The sequence below is a fragment of the Canis lupus genome, chromosome 5 (genome assembly GCF_011100685.1).
Source record: "Canis lupus familiaris isolate Mischka breed German Shepherd chromosome 5, alternate assembly UU_Cfam_GSD_1.0, whole genome shotgun sequence".
Taxonomy (NCBI): Eukaryota; Metazoa; Chordata; class Mammalia; order Carnivora; family Canidae; genus Canis; species Canis lupus.
In genome coordinates, this window is record NC_049226.1 from 33,184,452 (window position 1) to 33,205,900 (window position 21,449).

Consider the following 21,449-nt stretch of genomic DNA (forward strand, 5'->3'; position numbering starts at 1 on the left):
ATTACAACTGTAGGCACTAACACATGTTCAGTGGTTTGATCCGGAACCTGGTAGGAAAGGATTATCCACTCCCCCTCCATCCCTGACTGGTCTCTCTTTAGATCTTTTAAACAGCAGCTCCACACACTCAGTCCTCTCATCCCCAGCAGGCCTGGCTCTTCAGGGACAAGATGGGACCAGATGAGCCACCTATCTTGTGAGGTCGGTCAAAGCAAGCCTCAAAAATGAAGAAGGAGGTGTCTTAGTGGAGGCATCATGGCTCTGGGGCAGGGGTGCTCCTTCCATACCTGGAAGGGGAGCAGAGGGAGGCTGGTGGTCTTGGCCTCTTGAAAACAAACAGGAGCCAGCTTCTTCCCTCCCCCACCCAGGTTTCCCAGGGCCTCTGGTGTGAGAGCCTCCCTCATGCAGTGCCCCACCCCCTCCCAGCAGAAGCCTGGGGACTGGCTCTGACACCAGAGGTGTCATTTCCCAGTTGTCTGGGGGAGGTGAGTGAACAGGGAGCTTGTGTTGGGTGTGGGGACTCAGCAGATCTAAGATAAGATCCTCTCAGCTCCCTCCCCCTACAGGGAGCAGCCACTTCCTTGGTCCTGGTGTACTCTGGCACAGAATGGCTGGCTGGCTTGGCCTATGTGAAAAGGGAGAAAAGAGTGGCTTGTCTGAGGGCCCAGATGGCACTATGGGATGCTAGCTTTTGCTTTTTGGCCCCTAGACTAGTCTATTTTCTAGCCCGACAACAAAGATGCCAAATTCCAGGCTTTTAAGTTCAAAAGCTGCAGTGTCTGGGTCTGGGTCTAACACGAGGAAGGAGGTACAAACAGGCAAAGCCCCCACCCCCACCTGCCCTGCTACCCTGGCCCTAGCTGGGGAGAAGCTACTGGAGGACCAGACAAGGCATTAGACATTGTTTTAGCAGGGATCTTCATTTTCCCCAATGGCCATGTGAAGAGAACATGGAAGGGACAGAACTCAGAATACATCTGGGAAGCCAAGGTCGTGGAGTGTGGCTTTCAAAGCTGGCACATCATTATTGAGGTCCTGGGGGCTGTAGCAGCAGGAGCATGGAAACAAGGGCATGGATGATCCATGGATGTGAGGACCCAGGAAAATATAGCTCAGAGCTAGAGCTCTCCCTGCCACCCCACCTATGCTGCAGTGCTAAGGGGCTCCCCCAAATTTAGATTAATGGTGGAGGCAGGAGAAGGGGTGGCATGGGATGGCAGTTCATCTGGAAGTGGGTAAGGTAATGTTTTCTGCAAGCAGTAGAATGGAGACCCAAAATAGAAGCTGAACTAAAGAAAAATAGAATAATATATTTGCAGACTGAGATGGTGGCTTCTGTGTTTGCCTATTTCCAGAGGGTTCTGCAAACCAAATCTCTGGGCTCCACTCCCAAGGCTCATTCAAAAGATGGGGTGGGGGGCCCAAGTTCATTTCTAACAAGCACCTCTGGTGCCTGGGATGTGAGACGCACAGGGAAAAACTTTAATAAAGGTTTTCTTTTATGTTTTCCTCTTCTAGCAACAACGGCTGACTTAGAAGTTGGGATGGAACAGGGCTGGGTCATTCTCACACTGACTCATAAACTTGCTCCATCTGGGAGTCAAACCTGACCACATAGTAATTAATTTCAGAAACTTCGTGTGTCCCTCAATGCTTATAAGGAAAAGGCCTTCTAATTAGGAACAGAAGGAGCACGCCCTTGGGAGTGCTGCCTGGAACAGGGACCCAGGGGCTTGCCCCACCTCTATCCCAATCAGCTGTCAAGCCTTGTGACCCCTGAGACTTCTGGCTGAGCCCTCCAGTTCTGGAAGACTTCGGGGCTGCCTGCCCAGCCCTGGGCTCCTGGAGGGAAAACAAACTCCCAGGAGCCTATCCTGTGCTAGGTGCTTTACAGGGATTGCCAATGGACTGCTTTTTAATTACACAAAAAATGTGACTGCATTCTCCCTTATAAAATATTAAAACATTAGACATAAAGCTGAGGTTCCCTTGGCCACTCCCCAACTCATCTTTTGGTTTTATGCCCTAGAAAGTTTTGTGTATTCTTCTTTTGGCAGGGAAAAAACAGTTTTTGTGATTTTTTTTCCTTCCCCAAAATGCAATTTCTTCTCTTATCTCTCTGACGATAATAATTATATTTCCATTATTCAGTATTAGATTTTATTTTTTTTAATATTTATTTATTCACGACAGACACAGAGATACAAGCAAAGGGAGAACACTTTCCCTCCAGGGAACCCAATGCGGGACTCGATCCCAGGATTCCGGGATCACCCCGAGCCGAAGGCAGACGCTCAACCACTGAGCCACCCAGGCATCCCAGTATTAGGTTTTAAAATAGGTGATAAGTTACACAATCAAAACTGAAAATTCCAAGGTTCAAAAGAATGCACAGCCAACCCTCCTGAGCTGCCCTCAGACCCCTATGCAACACAGCTACTCTCTCCAGGTTTTTAAGTCCTCCAGAATGCTTGGTGCAGAGACAGAAAGATATAGATACTTATTTTCTCTTTTTAAAAACACAAATGCTCACAGACTATATGCATTAAGCCCCTTCCTTTTTTTTTTTTTTTTTTTAGCTTTCCAATTATAGGCTATTTTTTCTTGCCCCACCCCCCATCTCTCTCAGTCTCTTCCAGGTTTTTTGTTTTGTTTCGTTTTTTGAGAGAAAGAATGAACAGAAGTAGGGAGAGAGGGTTAGAGGGAAAGAATCTTGGGCAAGTTCCACACCCGGCGTGGAGCCCAGCTCAGGGCTCAATCTCACAATACCAATATCATGACCTGAGCCAAAATGAAGAGCTGGATCTTAACCGACTGAGCCACCCAGGTGGCCCTGTTCCACTTTTTTTTTTTTTAAATTTATTTATGATAGTCACACACAGAGAGAGAGAGAGAGGCAGAGACATAGGCAGAGGGAGAACACCGGGAGCCTGACGTGGGATTCGATCCCGGGTCTCCAGGATCGCGCCCTGGGCCAAAGGCAGGCGCTAAACTGCTGCGCCACCCAGGGATCCCTACTTTTTTTTTTTTTAATTATGGATTTTTTTTTAATACATGGGAGGATTCTCTTTTTCATTTTGCAGGTGTGCTGCTCCTTGGCTTTAATACGGAGGCACCAACAGGCTGATTAGAAGATGTGTGTGTGTATTGGGGGAACATTCACGGGCCCTTGGCTTTCCTGCAGGACAGTGGAAGCCTTTTCACAGGGACTCTGAAATGTTGATAAGTAGCAGGCTTTCTGCTGGGGCTGTTCAGAGAGAAGCATATCCTCTCCATCCCTCCTCCCTGTAAATGGAAGGGGCAGAATCTGGAAAGAGGGTTGAGGCTCCTGTTTGTAGCCTCCAAAGCCTCTGGTCTTTGCTCCTGCCATCTCCAAGTCCAAAGCCTCCCTGAAAGGACACCTGGGGGGCTCAGTGGTGGAGCATCCGCCTTGGGCTCAGGTCATGACCCTGGGATCCTGGGATGGGGCTCCCCGTAGGGAGCCTGCTTCTCCCTCTGCCTGGGTCTCTCTCTCTCTCTCTCTCTCTCTCTCTCAGTCTCTAATGAATAAAATAAATAAATATCCCTTAAAAAAAAAGCCTCCCTGAAAATCGGGATGTGGGGGATGGTGTGTGGGACTAAGGTGTGAGAGGTGAGGGAGCACCAAGAGTCTCAACACTTGTGGTTTGGTTTGGTTTTAAGATTTTTATTTATTTGAGAGAGAACACAAACAGAGTAAGGGGGAGGAGGAGAGAGAGAAACAGGCTCCCCGCTGAACAGGGAGCCCCATGGGATGCGGGGCTGGATCCCAGGACCCCAGGATCATGGCCTGAGCCGAAGGCAGACGCTTCACTGACTGAGCCACCCAGGGGCCCCAGAGTCTCAACACTTTGGATCTGGGCTCTCAGCCTGGTCTTGACTAGGGATCCGGTGACCTCCGGGATCTCTGGATGTCCTGTCCTGACACCCCCTGCCCTTGCTCGTGCTGCCACCCCCCTTCAGCCACTATCCAGCCTCCAAAGCTTTGTTGAAATCTCTCGTCCACTATTGTCTCTCCGGTCTCTTGGTCCTTGTCAATTTATCCATCTTTGACTCCTCTCTCCTGTGATTTATTTCAGTTTTGGAGGGGAGGGAAGACAAATGCTCATGGCCGACTTCCATATTTAGCCAGAAAGCTCACCACAGTTTAGTCCTTCAGATATCAGCTTTTAGGTTTCCAATTCTTTTTTTTTTTTTTTTTTTTTAGGTTTCCAATTCTTTTGCTCCTGTAACAGTGCTCTTAGGAATGCTGTTGTAAATCCTATGATCAACCACGACCATGTGAGGTCTTGATTTTGTATTTGGGAAAAATGAGGCTCACAGAAATGCCTTGGTGGAGTCTTTTTAAGTTGGTAATCTACTTTCTTTCACATACAGAATACCTCTTTTAAAAGGTGTTTTTTGTTTGTTTTGTATAAAACAGACATTGACAAAGCGATACCTTTTCTGTTCTCCCTACACAAGTACCAAGCACAGTGCCAGAAACAAGGCAGGCGTGTGACTAATGAACAGCAGTGGACTACAGTTTCAGTGAGGAGTGTTTTCTATTTTTCCTTTTAAATATTTAATCTAATTATTCAGAAGAGACACACACACACAGAGGCAGAGCAGGGTCCTCACAGGAAGCCTGATGCGGGACTTGATCCAGGGACCCCCGGATCACACCCTGAGCCAAAGGCAGACACTCAACTGCTGAGCTACCCAGGTGTCCCAGTGAGGTGTGTTTTATTTTCTTTCTTTCTTTCTTTCTTTTTCTTTCTTTTTTTTTTTTGGGGGGGGGGGGTGTTTTCAACGCCAACCCAGCAGAGCGGTCAGATGGATTGCCAGTGGTGAGTGCCTAGGCACCTGTTTGGGGAGAAGGGGTTCAGGCAGGGCCTGTGTGCCCCCTATGTCCCTGTCCTGTGAGGACAGCCCTGTTTGAGCTGGTAAAGCCCTGATCATTTGCGGGCAGGGTGGCCAGGGAGCCAGCTCTTGTCAGAGCTGCAGGACAGGCCTGGGCCTCAGAGTAGTGGGAAACCCAGGTGCCAGAGCCCAATGTGGGTAAGTCAAGACATAGGCAGATCACAGTTTTCCAGACCTGGGAGATCTCCTGGTCCCAAATCCTGACTCTGCAACCCTCTATTCATTAGAAACTCACTGGGGTTAACAGGTTCCTCTGGGTGGTAGGGGAGCTCCAGACTCCGTGGTTCAGGATGAACCCACATCATCCTTATTTCCCCTCCATCTCACACACCATGTCCAGAGCCTGGGAGGTAGAAGATGCTAAATGAAGACTTCTTGGCTTTTTTTTACTCCCAGTAATCTCACACCCAACATGGGGCTCAAACTCACAACCACAAGATCAAGCGTTACATGCTCTACCACCTGAGCCCCTCAATGAGGACTGATTGAGTTGAGTCAACTGATTTGGCCTGACAGCTAGAGACTCGGGTTCTAGCCCCAGCTCTCTATTGCCGATGAAGGTAATGGCTTTCTCCTTGGGCCTCATGTTCCTCATTGGCAAACTGAGGACTTTTTCATTCCACTTCGCTCCGTGCTGGCACCAGGAGCGACAATAATACACAAGAAAGATCATCAAAACACAGTATGTCTGTCGGTTAGACCTCATAAAGCTGGGGGGAAAAAAACAACAAACCCCACACATGGCAATCTTTGATGGAAGTAACAATCAAGACACTTGCCAACACAGCTCAAACAGATTTATTTTTATTTTTATTTGCTCAAACAGATTTAAACCAAGGAGGAGAAGCTGAGGCCTCGCATATTGCAACTTGACTGGAAAGTCTAAGTTAACAGACACTCACAGGATGTCATCAGGGATCTGTCTCTCTAGCTTTGAGACTGACTTAGCTTCATTTCCAGACAGGAAACATCGGATGCTGTATACTATGGGTTCACATTCAAATGTTACAGTTTTGTCTTTTTATTTTTTTAAAGATTTTATTTATTTATTCCTGAGAGAGAGGCAGAGACACAGGCAGAGGGAGAAACAGGCTCCCTGTGGGGAGCCTGAATGTGGGACTCAATCCAGGGGACTCCAGGATCATGCTTTGGGCCAAAGGCAGGCGCTAAACCGCCAAGCCACCCAGGGAATCCCCAGTTTTGTCTTTTTAAATAATACATGTGCTTCAAAACTCCAAAAGTTTAAAAGAGCACCTGGAGAAGGTCTCCCTCCTGTCCCGACTCCCCACCTCCCAGCTTCTGCCCTCAACACCAATCTTCCATAACCTTGGCCTCCTTCTAGACTCAGTGCAAGTGCAGTGCGGATGGTTTCCACTTCCACTTTCTACACAGATGGAGGCAAACCATAGGAACCATCCCACAAGGTCCTTTTGTCACTTAACGGATCTTGGATATTGGGTTTGTTTTGTTTTTTTGTTTTTTTTTTTTAAGTTTTCTCTTTATTTAAGTAAACTCTGTACTCCCAGGGGGTCTTAAAGTCATGACCCTGAGATCAAGAGTCCCATGCTCCTCCCACTGAGACAGACCCCTCTTGACACTGTAACATAATTCAACCACTCTCCTGTGGACAGGCCTACTTTTGCCAACTCAAGCCAAGCTGCAAAGAACAATCTGCATGTTCCCATTTCACCTATGTGTCAATATGCAGGGCTAATTCCTAGTAGTGAAAATCCTAGGTCAAAAGGGCATGAGTGTTTGTGGTTTTGATTGCTTTGGATTTTTGTGGCCTTTGCCAAATTGGGCACTGTGGGTACATGACCCATTTTTACTCCCACCAACCAACAGGTGAGACCTGTTTCCTTAAACCCATACCCTCAACTTTTTTTTTTTTTTTTTTTTTTTAAGGATTTTCTTTCTTTCTTTCTTTGAGAGAGAGAAAGAGTGATAGCTCCAACAGGGGGAGGGGGAGGGAGTTTGAGGGAGGCAGGAAGGGAGAGGAGAGGAGCAGATGCCCCCAGTAGGGAGCCCAATGTGGGCCTCTATCCCAGGACCCTGAGATCATGACCTGAGCCAAAGGCAGACGTTTAACCAACAGAGCCACCCAGATGACTCTCTTTAACTCTTAATGAAACTTTTTGAGGGTTACAAATATAAGATAAACACGATTTACATTTCTCTTATGGTGAATGAGTTTAGGCATCATATATTTGAGTCCTTTTATTTCCTTTCCTGTGAAATATGCATACAATTCTTCTGTGCCTTTATTATTGGATTGTTGGTATGTTTCTTATAGATTTGTAGATTTTCATGTTTCAAAATTAGCCCTTTCTCTGCAATATGAATTATATTTTCCCTAGATTGTCATTTATCTGTTAGCTTTTGCCTATGATTCTTTATCATGTATACTTTTTACCTTTTTTTTTTTTTTAAGATTTTATGTATCCATGAGAGACACAGAGAGAGAGAAAGAGAGGCAGAGACACAGGCAGAGGGAGAAGCAGGATTCCTGCGGGGAGCCCAATGCAAGACTGAAACTCCAGGATCACACCCTGGGCCGAAGGCAGGCACTCATCCCCGGAGCCACCCAGGTGTCCCACTTTTTATCTTTTTAATATGTATTTAAATGCATCAGGTGGGCGCCTGGGTGGCTCAGTCAGTGAAGTCTCTGCCATCAGCTCAGGTCATGATCCCAGGGTCCTGGGATCCAGCCCCACACCCATGGGGCTCCCTGCTCAGGAGGAGTCCACTTCTCCCTCTCCTTCGGCCTGTAGCTCCCCTTGCTTGTACTCTCTAATAAATAAATAAATAAAATCTTTAAAAAATAATACATTTTTCAAAAAAAAAAATAATACATTTTTAAAAATGAATTCATCAGGCTTTTCTTTGAGGACTTCTGTTTTGTTTTCGTACTGTGATGTGAAATCCTGGATTAGAGCCTGAAGCAGAAAGGGGGCATTAGTGGGAAAGCTGGCAAAATTCAAATCAGAGCTGTCGATGAGGTCATAGTGCCGCATCAAGCTAATTTCCTGGTTCCCATAATCATGACACATCCATGCAAGATGTTAACACTTGGAGGAGCTTTGGGAAGGGTATTCAGGAAACTGTACTATTTTGCAACTTTTCTGTAGGCCTGACATGTCAAGATACACGGTTAGAATGGGAAGTTTTCTTTCGGATCTCTTATGCTTGTGTTTTTTTGCACTGTGACCTTTGATCTATCAATAATAGTGGTGGTAAGGTACTGATCCATACTTTTTCCCAGATGGCTACTAGTTTTCTAATAACCTTTATTAACAGATTTCTCTTTTCCCCACTGGGGTTTTTATTTTTTAAATTGTTGATTTAATTTCTAAACTGTCAGAAGTAACATACCATGAAATTTGCCATCTTAACCATTTTGAGGCATGTGGCTCACAGCGTAAAGTACGTTAATATTGTCTTACAACTGGTCTCCAGGGCTCTTTTCATCTTGCAAAACTGCAACCCTCTTACCCCCGCAACAACTCCCAACCCCCTACCCTCAGTCCCTAGCATCCACCATTCTACTTTCCCTCTGTAGGACTCGGACTACCCTAGTATTTGTCTCCTGGGACTGGCTTATTCTGATTGATGAGCCACTGAATTCACAATAAAATGAAAGCCCACTTCTGATGCTAGTTGGCAAAGCCTCTGGTGTTGACTAAGAGACGGATAGTTGAAGTGTTCATAGTACCTACTTCTGGAATGTGGGTGAAGGGAGCTATGCACAGAGAAGTTAAGTGACCCATTGCCAATCACACAGCCAAGAACAGGATGAACCCAGGATGGACTCCACAGCTTGTTCCCATAGGCTGTGCCCTGGACAAGGGCTCATGTAAGAGAGCCAATGCTTGGAAACCAGCGGCATTTACATGGACAAGAGGCAGGTGAAGCTATCCAGAGAGCAGCGTTCAGGAACACATAAGGGGCAAGGGCAGGAAGCAACCCAGTAGCATGTCCCCAGGGACTGACCAGCTGTAAGCACAGTCAATATTACACAAGCCTGAGAAGCAGCCAGAAGAGTGGGAGGTGAAGGAGGGGAACTATTTTTCAGAGGCCAGAGAACAAATTTCAAAAGGCAGGAGTAGGGCAGCCCTGGTGGCTCAGCAGTTTAGCTCTGCCTTCAGCCCAGGGCATGATCCTGGAGTCCCAGGATTGAGTCCCATGTCGGGCTCCCTGCATGGAGCCTGCTTCTCCCTCTGCCTGTGTCTCTGCCTCTGTGTGTCTAATAAATAAATACAATCTTAAAAAAAGGCAGGAGTGGTCAACATATTAGATGCTGAAAAGAGATCATGCCAAAGTCTGAGAAATGCCCTCCAGATTTAGAAACAAGGATTGGTGATGAGCCATTTCTTGGGATGGTGGGGGCAGGAACTGCTGATAAATGTTTAACTAGCTATCTGGGAGCACCTGGGTGGCTCAACCGGTTACGCCTCTGCCTTCAGCTTAGGTCATGATCTCAGGGTCCTGGGATCTGGCCCTTTCAGGCTCCCTGTTCAGCGGGGAGTCTGCTTCTCCTTCTCCCTCTGCTACTCCCGATTGTGCTCATTCTCTCTCTGTGTCAAATAAATAAAATCTTTAAGAAACCCCCAAAACAACCAGTTCTCCAGAAATAGTATGAGCTTATGTATGTGCGTGTTTATTATCTTACTGATACAAAGGATGTGTAACACAGAATTTACAAGTAATAATAAAAGACAATATTGTTTATTGTAAATTCCACTTTTGTTTTCATGACTTCATAGATGGAGTTGTGTCCCAACCACAGGAGTAGCTCCAGTATGAATGCTGGTTGATACTTTTATTTATATTTTTGAGGAAGACAAAAATGAAACAAACCCTGAGAGTATGTAGAGACTTCACTCTTTCTTCAATGACTGACTTCTTTGCTGAATCTGACAATAATGTTCAACCTCCAGGGCAATATGTCCTCCATTTTGTGTGCTATTCACAATGTAATGGTTACAGGCAGGACATTTTATGTTTTTAAAAGATTTTATTTATTTTATTTATTCATAGAGACACAGAGAGAGAGAGAGCAGCAGAGGCACAGGCAGAGGGAGGAAGCTCCATGCAGGGAGCCCAACATGGGACTCGATCCAGGGTCCCCAGGATCAAACCCCGGGCTGGTAGCGCTAAACCACTGTGCCACCAGGGCTGCCCAGGCAGGACATTTTAAAATTTAATCTGCATTATTAACATTTTCTCCATTGTCTTCTTAAATCTAGACAACAAAGCCTGATGCACAGTGTTCGCCAATTTCTGTAAATACTCCTACCAGGGCCATATTCAAAATCCCAACTTGATGTCTATAAGTTGTGAAGAGATACACACAAGTAGTAGCCCATTATTATATAGCACTCGCACTATACAAATATGATAAATGTAAATAAGCTCAAATAGTAAATAATACTATTTACTATTAGCACATTATAGTAAAATGTAGAAGATAATCAGGAACCTGAAACTAATGGACTATTGCGCATCAACTATATTCAATAAAAAATAAAATTCCTAACAAACTTAAAAAAAGAAACAAGAAAAATGAATCAGGAAGTAATGAGTTTGAGTATTACCTCTGTTTTTTGAGTATAATGTTAGTTTGCATAATTTCTGATAATAGCTGTTATGCAACTAGCCCACAGTGTTTCTGAAAAACAAGCTGGCTTTCAGAAATCAGTAAACCACACCAATAGCGGGGGTGGGGGGATGGGACTTTCCTGAACCCATAACCTTGGCCGGGCCCCAAATGTCCACCTTCCTGGCCTCAGGCACAATCTGACCTAAGGCAGACTGCTCCTCCAGGAGCACCAGTCCTGTCACCCGGGGCAAAAGATTCCCTAGACCAGGGCATCTGGAAGTCTCCGTGGTAGTTCTTCCCATAGTGTGCTGCTCAGTGCCTCTGGGAGTAGGGGAAGAGCGCTTCTTGTTCCTCTCCATGAGTCACAGGATCCGTGCTGGCTGAGGCTGAACTTGGATCAGAGTCACTATTCCCTCAGTACCTTCCCGGATGCTCTGCATATACTTCAGTGCTCAGTAAATATTCATTGAATAAATGCCCAGGATAAAGGGCTGCCAGAAGGGACAGGCGTGAAGGGAAGGGCCTCCCCAGAATGCCTGTCCTTGGAAGCCTGCTTAGGATGCCCTGGGCTCCACCATGTAGGAGTGAAACTATGGAGAGCAGCTTCAGGGACAGGCACTGAGCCTTCGCTGGGCATCAGGACTTTGGGAACATCCACCCTGGGACACCGGCAGGGCCTGAGCCTCTGCGGCGCACACACGGCTCACGATCCTGGACCGCGGACGCAACCCCGGGGAAGAGGTGGCCAGGGACCTGAGCTGCTGCTCCTCGGCCAAGGTGAGAGGAAGAGTTTGCAGCGCCACCACCGAGTCCGAGCGACAGGAACAGGGCTTCGTACCGCACACACAAGTTCTCTACAGTGAATCCAGACCGTGAGGTCCCGACACGCGCAACCCCATCCCCTGCAGAGATCCCGTGTTTCCGCAAAAGACCTGCACCGGCAACGAAAGCGCGAACAACCCATCCGCCCCAGGGGCCGCCGAAATCTGCCCGTTTACACACACATGAAAGAAAAGATCGTCAGGAAGAATCAGATAGGAGCAGCCGGGGTGTTGCAAGTCCCGACTACGCAGAGACGCTAATCACGAATCATGCGAGCTCCAATCATCATGTTCCGAGCTGCCCTCCCGAAGGAGGAACAGGTAAGGATTATCCTACCTGACGATAACCAGCTTCCGTGCGCCTTCCTTACTCAGGGCACACCATGCCGCTATCGGCTAGGGCGAGTAAAGAGCGCGCTAGCCCCAGCAACCTGCAGCTATCTAGGATCTGCCATCTCTATTGCTATATGTCTTGCAGATATTAAAAAACATTCCCCCCCCCCATTTGGCTGCATAAAAACATAAACCAATCTCTCCCAGAATGCTCCACTCCAGAGCTTGGCACGCTAGCCGCGGACGCCGCTGGATATTTACATATCCCCGCCCACCCCCTTCCGCCAAACGCTACCGTAATAACCAAAATAAAAGCGATACCTCTGATTTTTTTTTACAGTCTGCAAGGCTGGAAGAGAGCCTTCCGTTTCTCCAAGTAGTGTGGCTACCCCAGGACTCCCCTAAAAGTTTTGTAAGTCTTGATCTTACTCTAAAATATATTTTATTACAAAGCACTAAATAAAACGATGATCATCGCAGGTTGGAGTGATAATTACCCTAACGCGAACACTGACATCTTCCAACTGCAGGGTCAGAGGGAGAACTGTAGACTGCCTTCCTTGTTCTGGCAATGCTGAGTGGTCCCCTGCTCCTCCAGCCTTCATCCCTGTGCTCGCGTCAGGAAGGTATCAGAAAGGTTTCTTTTTCAGCCCAAAGACACTGACGAATAATGCCATTTCGGTGACAGCTGGGAGGGCACTGCGGACAGAAGGTGATGGGTTCAAGGCTCCTTCCAAGAAAATGACCCACATTCCCAAACTACAGACTCCACCCTCAAAGTGTGGAAGAGGGGGACTTCAAGGGACTACAGGATGTGGAGTGGGTCTGGTTTCTTCTGCATGGGCATGGAGTAAAGGCCTGGGTAGTGGGGGGGGGGCGGGGAGAAGAACCTTCAGATTGAGTAAACCTTCCTCCCCCATCCCCAAACATAGGATGCTACCGTACCTGCAGAAGACAAAAATGTACCAGTAAGTGGTGCACTCCCAACGTTCGAATATGAAAAAGGATAGGGCCACCGAGGCACTACAGTGAGCTGCAATGGCTTGGGAATGCACCAGAGTCAAGGAAAGCCTTTAGTTCAATAGGTAGAATAAGTAGTGATGAGCCAGGAAAGACCATTGCTGGGACTGACACCTGCAACTCAGGTTCCCTTCTTGCTCCCTCACCACGCTGCAAAGGCCAGAACCAGCAACCCTGACTTCTAAATTTAAGGACAGCCATGTGAGGGGCGCCTGAGTGGCTCAGGCAGTGAAGTGTCTGCCTTCTGCTCAGGTCATGATCCCAGAGTCCTGGAATGGAGTTTGGTGTCTGCTTCTCCCTCTTCCTCTGCCTGCTGCTCCCGCTGCTTGTGCTCTCTCTCCCCCTCTCTGTCTCTATGTCTCTCTCTCTGTGTCAAATAAATAAATAAATAAAATCTTAAAAAAATAAAATAAAAAGAAGAAGAACCGTGTGAGTAGAGACCAGGGCTGGGCCTGCAGCGCTGGGACCCCAGGCTACCCAAACCCCGGTATCCAGGGGCTAGCCTGGACCATTCAGGTCCAGGAGCTGGCTCCCCATACAACCCAGGCACACAAGAATGCTCACAGTGACTTGATACACCGCTGGAATCACCATGCAGCACCCTGGTCCTCCCCGTCTACAGTTCAAGCATCAAGAGCCTTCCCTGATCCATCCTCCTCATTTCTGTCTTTATTTCTGTATTCATTTTGCTGTCTGAGTTTCTATAGAGCTTCAAATCTTGGCGCACGCCCTTAGCACAGTGCTTCTCACAGTGAATTACAGATGTCTGTGTCTCTGCCTCTTCCTCGAGGTACAAAACTGTTTTACTCCCGTTTGGGATCTCCAGCATCTGGTGCATCGCGGGGAGCTTAACAAACGATTGAAGATTGTATTAAGTCTTCCACACTGCCTAAGATGATCTATCAACTGGACAGACTGCCCACCAGAGCACACACCATTGCGCCAGAAACGCCTAGTTAGGTAGCTCCCCACCTAGGAGGGAAACAATGGCCTGTGCATAAAAGGATACAGATGAGGCTCTGGGTGCTGTTGAACATGGAAACTCCTGAGAAGAAACCGGCTAGCTCTACGGCAAAGAGGCCCAGCGTGACAGAGAGCGCTGCCACCAGCCTGCAGAGAGGAAGGAGGCGGGCTCGGGCCTCCTGGACTTCGTCAAAGACCCCTCCACTCCCGCTGCTGCTGACTTCTGAGCCCCCACCCCGCCCCCACCCCACGTGCTCACTGAATGTCCTGCTGCTCATACTCCTCTGGGGTGAACGTGAGAGGCAGGCAGGCCTGGACGTTGCTGTCCTGGGGAGCAGGGCAAAGAGGAACAAAGTGAACGAGGGGCGGGCTGCGGGGCAGCACTGGGGTCACAGGGGATGGGAGGACCCTCCACGTACGGCCCTGGGGAAGGGGCATGGGGGGCTGGGAGCACCCCAACGTAGGGATCCGGTGGGGGCGGGAGGGGGCGAGAGGGGGGTGGCCGTGGGTCTTACCCGCGACCAGAACAAGGTGATGACGACCACTAGATGCGCCAGAAGCGTCAGGAAGCGAGAGGGTACGAGCCCCGAGATCCGCCCCATGGCCCCGCCGGCGCAGGGGAACCGACGGGAGCGGAGGCCGCACTCGGCGGGGCTCAAGGCTCGGGAAACGCCCTCTGCTCAAGCCTCGCAGGCCCGCACGCAAAAATTCGACCGACGCCTCCTTCCCGCTCGCGCCGACCCCGCCCAGTTGCCTTGGCAACCGCGTCCACGGGCGTTGCGGCGGGATCTCGGCAAATCTCGCGAGAGCAGTCCATTCTCGAGCGGCGGCGGCGGCCCCGGGCCGTGACGCAAGCCAGGGCTCGGCTGCGGGGGGCGTGGCCCGGAAAGACCCTCCGCCCGCGGTGCTCTAGTGAGACAGCGGTCCCGCCCTTGCCGGCGTGAGGGCGCCGCCGGGCCTAAGGCCGGGTCTCTGCGTCTGTGTCTGTGTCTGTGTCTGTCTCTCTCGGGAGGTGGATGTCCCTGCGTCGTCCGACCATCACTCCTTAGATGATCACGGAGCCCGAGGCTGTCACAGGACCCGGGACCGGAACCTTCCCTGATCCTCTGACCCCCGCCGCGAGTCCCCAGACGACTTTGCTCCGTTTGGGGGGCGGGGGGGATGGCAGAGAGCAGAAAATGGCCAGCCCTCTGCGTGGCTGAGGGGCGCGTGTGGGGAAGGGAGCAGGTGACCGGCTGAGGGCACGCAACCCTGCCGCCCCCGGGGAGGCCAGGCTGCAGTCTCTGCTGGGATTTCCTTCCCCTGACTTCGCCCAGCTGCATCCCAGAAGCTCTGCCTGTCGGTGTCCTTGGTGACCTTGGGGCCCCGGCTGCGAGATCTGAGACCCTTGCAGAACGGAAAGTTCTCCTCAGCCCGGCTTCCAGATCATCTCATCGCAGTGCTTTCTGGCCGAGCTGAGCTGAACACGCACGCCGGGGCGGGGGGGGCCGAGACGGGGGGGGGGGGGGGGCTCATTTCTAATTTCGTGCAACAAATATTTATGCAAGTGCTGGGCTCGTGTTCTTGACAAGACAGAAGGCTCACTGCCTTCCTGGAGTTTTTTTTTTTTTTTTTTTTTAAGATTTTATTTATTCATTCATCAGAGAGAGAGAGAGGCAGAGACACAAACAGGCTCCATGCAGGGAGCCCAATGTGGGACTATGTTCCAGGGTCTCCAGGATCAGGCCCTGGGCCAAAGGCAGGCGCCACACCGCTGAGCCACCCAGGGATCCCGAGTCATTTATTCTTAAACTTTGTTGTAGGAAACATCAAAATTGAGAGGAAACGCATTTCTCTATTTGAGGACCCCAATATAATTTCCTTTTTTCTAAACCAGTGCATAAAAATGCAGCTCAAAGAGCAAAGAGACGTTTGCCCAAGGTCACGAAAGAGGAAGACTGGAAGAACTCTTCCAGATTTAGGGAGACTTTATAAAGACCTGTGACATATTTGACGAGAACTATCATGAACCTGGGACGAGAAAAAGAAACCCAAAGACTTTCTTCTCTTTTATTGCAAAAGACATTAGTGGAACACTTGGCAAATTGGGAATAAGGTCTCTAGTTTAGGCTTCAGTATTATCGGTGTTAATTTCCAGATTTTTTATAATTCCGCCTTTAGGAAAGAGAATGTATTTTCTTGCTAGAAAATACACTCCTGAAATAGGAGTGAAGGACCATTATGTCTGCAATTTACTCTCAAATGGTTTAGAAAAATACATGTGTGTCTGTAGAGATAGAAAGAGAGGCAATAATAAAATGAACATTGAACATTGTCCTGAAGGCACATGGGAATTCTCTTTATTATGTATTTATATTTATATCTATTTTTATAAGTAAGCCCTCTACCCATCTGGGGCTTGAACTCACGACCCCAGATAAACAGTCACATCCTTTAGGGACTGAGCCAGCCAGGTGCCCCTCTATATTATTTTTGCATTTTTTCAGTAATTCAAGTTATTTAAAATAAAAGGTTTTAAATGACAACCCTTTCTGTTTTCCTTCTGGGTCTTCTGTAGTAGTATCATTAAGGCATTAAGTTGCTTTATAAAAAGAAGGAATGTTTTCTAGGACTGATGGTCCCTCATGTTGAACTCCTATATACTGAAACTATGCAGTGACATTTTCACATTAAACCACCTCTTTAAGATTAAGGCAATACAGCCTTAATCTCATAACAGAGACTATGTGGTCACCAAAACTCGTAAACTAAAAAACAAAATCTTTTAGACTCTTCAGAGGAATTATTTGTATAAAGGGTAAGAGTCAGCCAAGTCTCTTATTTTTTTACTCCTAAAATTTTGGATGGTAATGAACTATTCCCTGCATGGGTTTCTGAGCTCTCAGGTGTGTAGGGGAGGTTCTCTCTTTAATTGTCGAACTGTTTTAAAGTCCTGAAAATATTTTCAAACCTCCCCCACCTCAGGAGTGGAGAGACAGGCAAAGTACAGTGGACCCAACTGCTTCTCACCCTTGAGGTGACCTTCACCAGCATGAGACCCTCAATACAGTGATAATGTTGACGTCCTAAGTCCAATGAGGGGGGCTCCATGTGCTCTCCACCATGGGAAATACAGAAGTCAGCACAGGGAACACGGAAATATTCTGAGCACACATATAAGATGCAAGGACTGAAGGTTGCCTCCGTCTGACTATAACTCACATGATTTTTTTCCTAGGAATGGGAAGCCCAGGTCTTCAGAACAAGCTCCCCCAGTGACAGTTTATCAAATCTGACTATTCACAAAAAAAGCACTATCATCCAGTGAAAGGGAGCAAAACCCAGGACCTGTTTTTTGCAAAATTTTCCAAGGTCCCGGAACAAACAGAATGAAGAGGAGTCAGCCGTGTGGAGATGCTGCGGGAAAAGAACTTTCCAGGGAGAGGCAGAGCAAGTGCAAAGGTTCTTAGGTTGGAAGGTGGCCAGGCCAGTGTGTGTTCATTGAGCAGAAAGGAAGCTAGCATATCTGAAGTCTAGTAACCAAAGGGGAAGAAGAGATCAGGGTAGAGTGGGGTGGGGTGGGGTGGGGTGAGCAGACAAGGTGCATGGCTTTGCCGCCATGGGAACAGACCCGGTAGGTCTGTATTCTAGAAGATGCAACACGGAGAATCGATTTTGAGATGTTAAGTAACAGGCTTGTGAAGAAGCCAACAGACAGAATGAGAGTGGACCAGGGTGGAATAAGGAAAGTGGAGCAAAGTGTAAGGAATCAAGAGATCATTAAAAGATAGGAAGGTCTAAACACGGGGCTCCGAGTAGGTGGGAAAAAGGAAGGGGTCAAGGTTGACGGTGAGTTAGATTTTGGGCTCCCGCAATGGAAAGTTTGGGGCATTCTGTTTATAATAGGCTTCCTGCCCCGGGAACCTACTAGATAGTAAGAACTCGGTAGTCACATTTCACATTATGAATTAATAAACAGTGAGCAGGCGTTTAGGTCTATCCCCTTGCTCCCCCTGACCTTCGTTCACAGAAGCGTGCTCCGCAGAGGTCACACAAAAGTGAGTGTTAGAGCCACCCCGTGGCCGTCGGAGGTACTGCTGGTGACCGGGTGTCCTTCCCTAAGCGGGAGACGGGTGAGGTGAGGGGCGGGGTCACCTGGCCCCAGCGTCGAAACCCACACCTCCTAACATTTGATTTGGTCAGAAAAGAGCTTAGGGGAAAAAAATATTTTCATCATGGAAAAATTCAAATAGATGTAAAAATAAAGAAAATCGGAGGATGAACCCCTTCGAAGCCTGCCATTCTGCTCCGACGGTTGCCATGACGCAGCCACCCTTGTTTCAGCAAGACTCTCCTGGCTCCCTCCCAGGCCCACCAGGTTTTTGCAGAGCAAATCCCAGACATGACCAAAGAGCTCAGGTTGCCCAATACCCATCATATGTCCATATGTCCATACGTTGCACTTGGTTGATATGTCTCTTAAATCCTTTCCTTTCCTTTCCTTTCCTTTCCTTTCCTTTCCTTTCCTTTCCTTTCCTTTCCTTTCCTTTCCTTTCCTTTCCTTTCCTTCTTTCTTTTCTTTTCTTTCTTTCTTTCTTTCTTTCTTTCTTTCTTTCTTTCTTTCTTTTTTATTTCTTTCCTTTCTCATCTTAGATTGTTCCTTCTTGTTCTCCTTCCTTGAAGTTTCTCTGATCAAGACACGGGGCCCTTTATAGGCAGTGCTCTGGTCTTGCCATTTAACCCGTTCCTCCTCCTTCTTGTAAACTGGTTGTTAGATCTAGTAGTGGTTGAGGAGTCTCACATTCGATTTCCTGGTAAATAGACACCTTGGGAGTTGGCCTGTCCTTCCTATTCCATCACATCAGAAGGCTAATCCTGGCTGCTTGCCTCTCTCTCTTTTTCTGGTGTTAAATCTGAGCGCTGGATTCAGGTGTAGTCAGACTGAGGCTGGCATTATAAAGTTCCCGTCAGCTTTTCACCTACTGCTTTCATTGACCACCACTGCCTCGCTGCATTATTTCATGAGGAGTTGCAAAACAGGGATGTCTTAATTCCATCCTTCCTCTCTGTGCTTGTCACCTGTTATTCTTCTATAGGTAAGAATGTGCCTTCATCAACTCATTGTTTACCTTGAGATATAGGTCATACAGGAAAAGCTGGATAAATGTGTGATTCTTTTCCCCCATTACTTACCAGTTTTCAGAATAATAAGTTGATTCCCTACCTTCCTCCACAAGGGACCAATTCATTATTCTTAAGATCATTGTGAACTGGTAGATTTAACATCTTTTGTGGGTTTTGGGAGACAGCAACTACTCAGCTTCAACTTCAGACAGTTGTTTTGAGGAAGGAGATAGAAGTCCAGCATTACCAGATTCCTGAGAGTTTTGTTGTGGTTGTTGTTGTTTTGTTTTAAGAGAGGCCAGAAATCCAGATTGTTACTCCAATTATAAATGTTAGTAGCCAACTTAATGGTGGAAAAAAAAGGAAAAGGAAGAAAAATAACCTTGATGACAGCATACAGCATACGACAGCCTCAAGCCACCAACTTTCAGCCTCAGGATCAGCTCTGTCCAACAGAACTTTCTATGATGACGGAAATTTTTCATAGTGTTTTCTGTCCACTGCGGTAGCCAGCTAGCTCCATGTGGCTATCAAACCCTTGAAATGTGGCTAGCAGGACTACAGAACTGAGTTCTTAAATTTCAACTTAGTTTGAAAAGCCCCATATCAAATAGCCACCCTAGCAGGTACCATATTGGGCAATGCAGCTCTGAACAGAATAATCTATTGGTTTCTAAAACTGGGAAACTGGGGTAGGATAAATGGAGTCTTAAACCTCCAAGTGAGTACTCTGGATAGTGACTCCTGGACTGATGATACCTCACCCCTCCTACAGAACCTTTCTCAGCCTAGAGATCAAGTCCACATTCCCTGATACTTCCCTTTGTGGCAAAAATTTCCACCTCTTCCTATGCTCTCCAGCTACTCAGACATGACTCCTTCCTCTGTAAAGCAGGCTTTTGTCCACTCTAGGGCTTTCGCTAACGCCATTCCTTCTTAATTTCACAAATGCTTATCGAATACACATTATACTCCCGGAATCATATGGGGTGCTGGGAATACGTGTTTCCTTCTCCTGAGTAACTTGCCATGTGGCGGGGGAGACAATTAAAAGTAGTGTTCTCAGTGTCACCCTGGAGGAGACACATCACGAGCCTCCTCCCCCAGAGGTGGGGAGAAGTCCGGAGGAGGGAGCTTCTGAATTGAGTCTTGAGGGGTATGTAAGGGTCATCCAGGTAAAGGAGAGTCAGAGACAGTGGCAAAGAGGCAGGGAGGAAGGCTAAAGTGAGTTTAAGGAACTCTAAATGAGTCACCACGGTTGCTAACTGGGAGGGGAGGAGGCAGTGGCCGAAGAATCAGGCAAGGGCCAGATATTAATAATAACCATAATAACTGATTGTGGCCAGTCAGGTTCTGAACACTTTATCTCAGTAAATAAACTACTAGTGATCCATTAAGGTTTTTACCATTTTCCATATGGGGACATTGAAACGCAGGGAGATTTCATAACCAACCCAAATCCCACGACTAGTAAGTAGCAAAGCCTATGTGTGAATACTGGCAACCTGCTTCCAGGGGCTCACTTAAGAAGTGTGTAGCCCTGGGGACCCTGCCAATAAGTTAGGACCTAATCTCCAAGGGAATGGGGCACTGATTTTCAGCCACAGTGCGATGGGATCAAGTTCGCATTTTAGAAAGATGATCCTTTTTGGCTATTCCGGAGGCAGAGCCATCAGAGAGGAGTCTATTAGAATAATCCAGCAAGAGAAGGTGAGAGGGTGGCAGTGGGGATGGGGAATTAGGGCTAGCAGGAGAATTATGAAGGAACATGGAATTGACGGGAATTTGGTGACTGGAAATGGGGAGGGCGGGAGAGGGAAGTCAAGATAAGACTCCCAGCCTTGGCTTAGCCACTGGCTGATGGTCCAGGAGTGGGAAGGAAGGGTGACAGGGTCAAGTGAAGATGTCCAGCAGGTGCTGGAGGTCTGAATCCAGAGGTGGGACCTGAGGACTTTTAGGAGCACCACTGTATGGGATGTGCAGACGTTTGACCTGGGAAGGAAGGGGTGAGACACAGCATGACCTCTTTCTCCAGGTTGGCCTCTTGCACTCCTCCTCTTCCTCAAGAGGCCATTGGGGGTCTCTTGCTAGCTTCTGGTTCCCCTCTCTCCAAGCCGCGGCTCCTTCTCACTTGGGGAACCCCAAAACATGCTGACGCCTGTGGTGATGGAAATCAGGACAGTGGTTAGCCTCTGGAAAGGGGCAGGGCAGAACTTTCTGGGGGTGGAGGAAATGTCCTACGAATTGAATGGGTTGTGGGTGGCATTTGTTAAAACTTAATCAAAACACACCCTTCGGGTCTGTGTCTGTCACAGCATGTAAGTTGTTCCTCAGAGCTGTAACGAGCGAGCGACAAAGTGACCGAGGCTGGGTCTCTGCCCTGGACTTAGAAATCAGAGAGTCTCCGAGCCGGGGGCTGATGCGGAGCCGGTGCGGGGCTGGTGCGGGGCTGGTGCGGGCTGGTACAGGCCGATGCGGGGCCGATGCGGGGCTGGAGGCCCCGCGGACCCCGGGAACGCGCAGCTGCAGGAGCTCCTCTCTCGCCCCGCAGGTGCCCGGGGCTCCGGCCGCGCTCCCACACGCTCCGCGGGGCGTCCTCCCACCCCGCCCGGCCGTGTGCTCTGGGGGCCCCCGGTGACGGCTCCGGGCCAGCAGCTCGTGGGCAGGACGCCGGAGGGTGGGGGGTTTGC

The 21,449-nt window shown here is 48.3% G+C and overlaps 1 long non-coding RNA gene and 1 other non-coding gene across 2 annotated transcripts; one reads left to right on the plus strand and one right to left on the minus strand.

Annotated features, from left to right (window-relative positions):
* Positions 1-10,703: 10,703 nt before the first annotated feature.
* Positions 10,704-13,048, plus strand: LOC102157040. The gene is made up of 3 exons (XR_005359474.1): positions 10,704-11,661; positions 12,014-12,085; positions 12,204-13,048. It is a non-coding gene; the product is annotated as an uncharacterized LOC102157040 (long non-coding RNA).
* On the minus strand, positions 11,549-11,684 carry LOC119872052. The gene has a single exon (XR_005360254.1). It is a non-coding gene; the product is annotated as a U8 small nucleolar RNA (small nucleolar RNA).
* Positions 13,049-21,449: the final 8,401 nt, after the last annotated feature.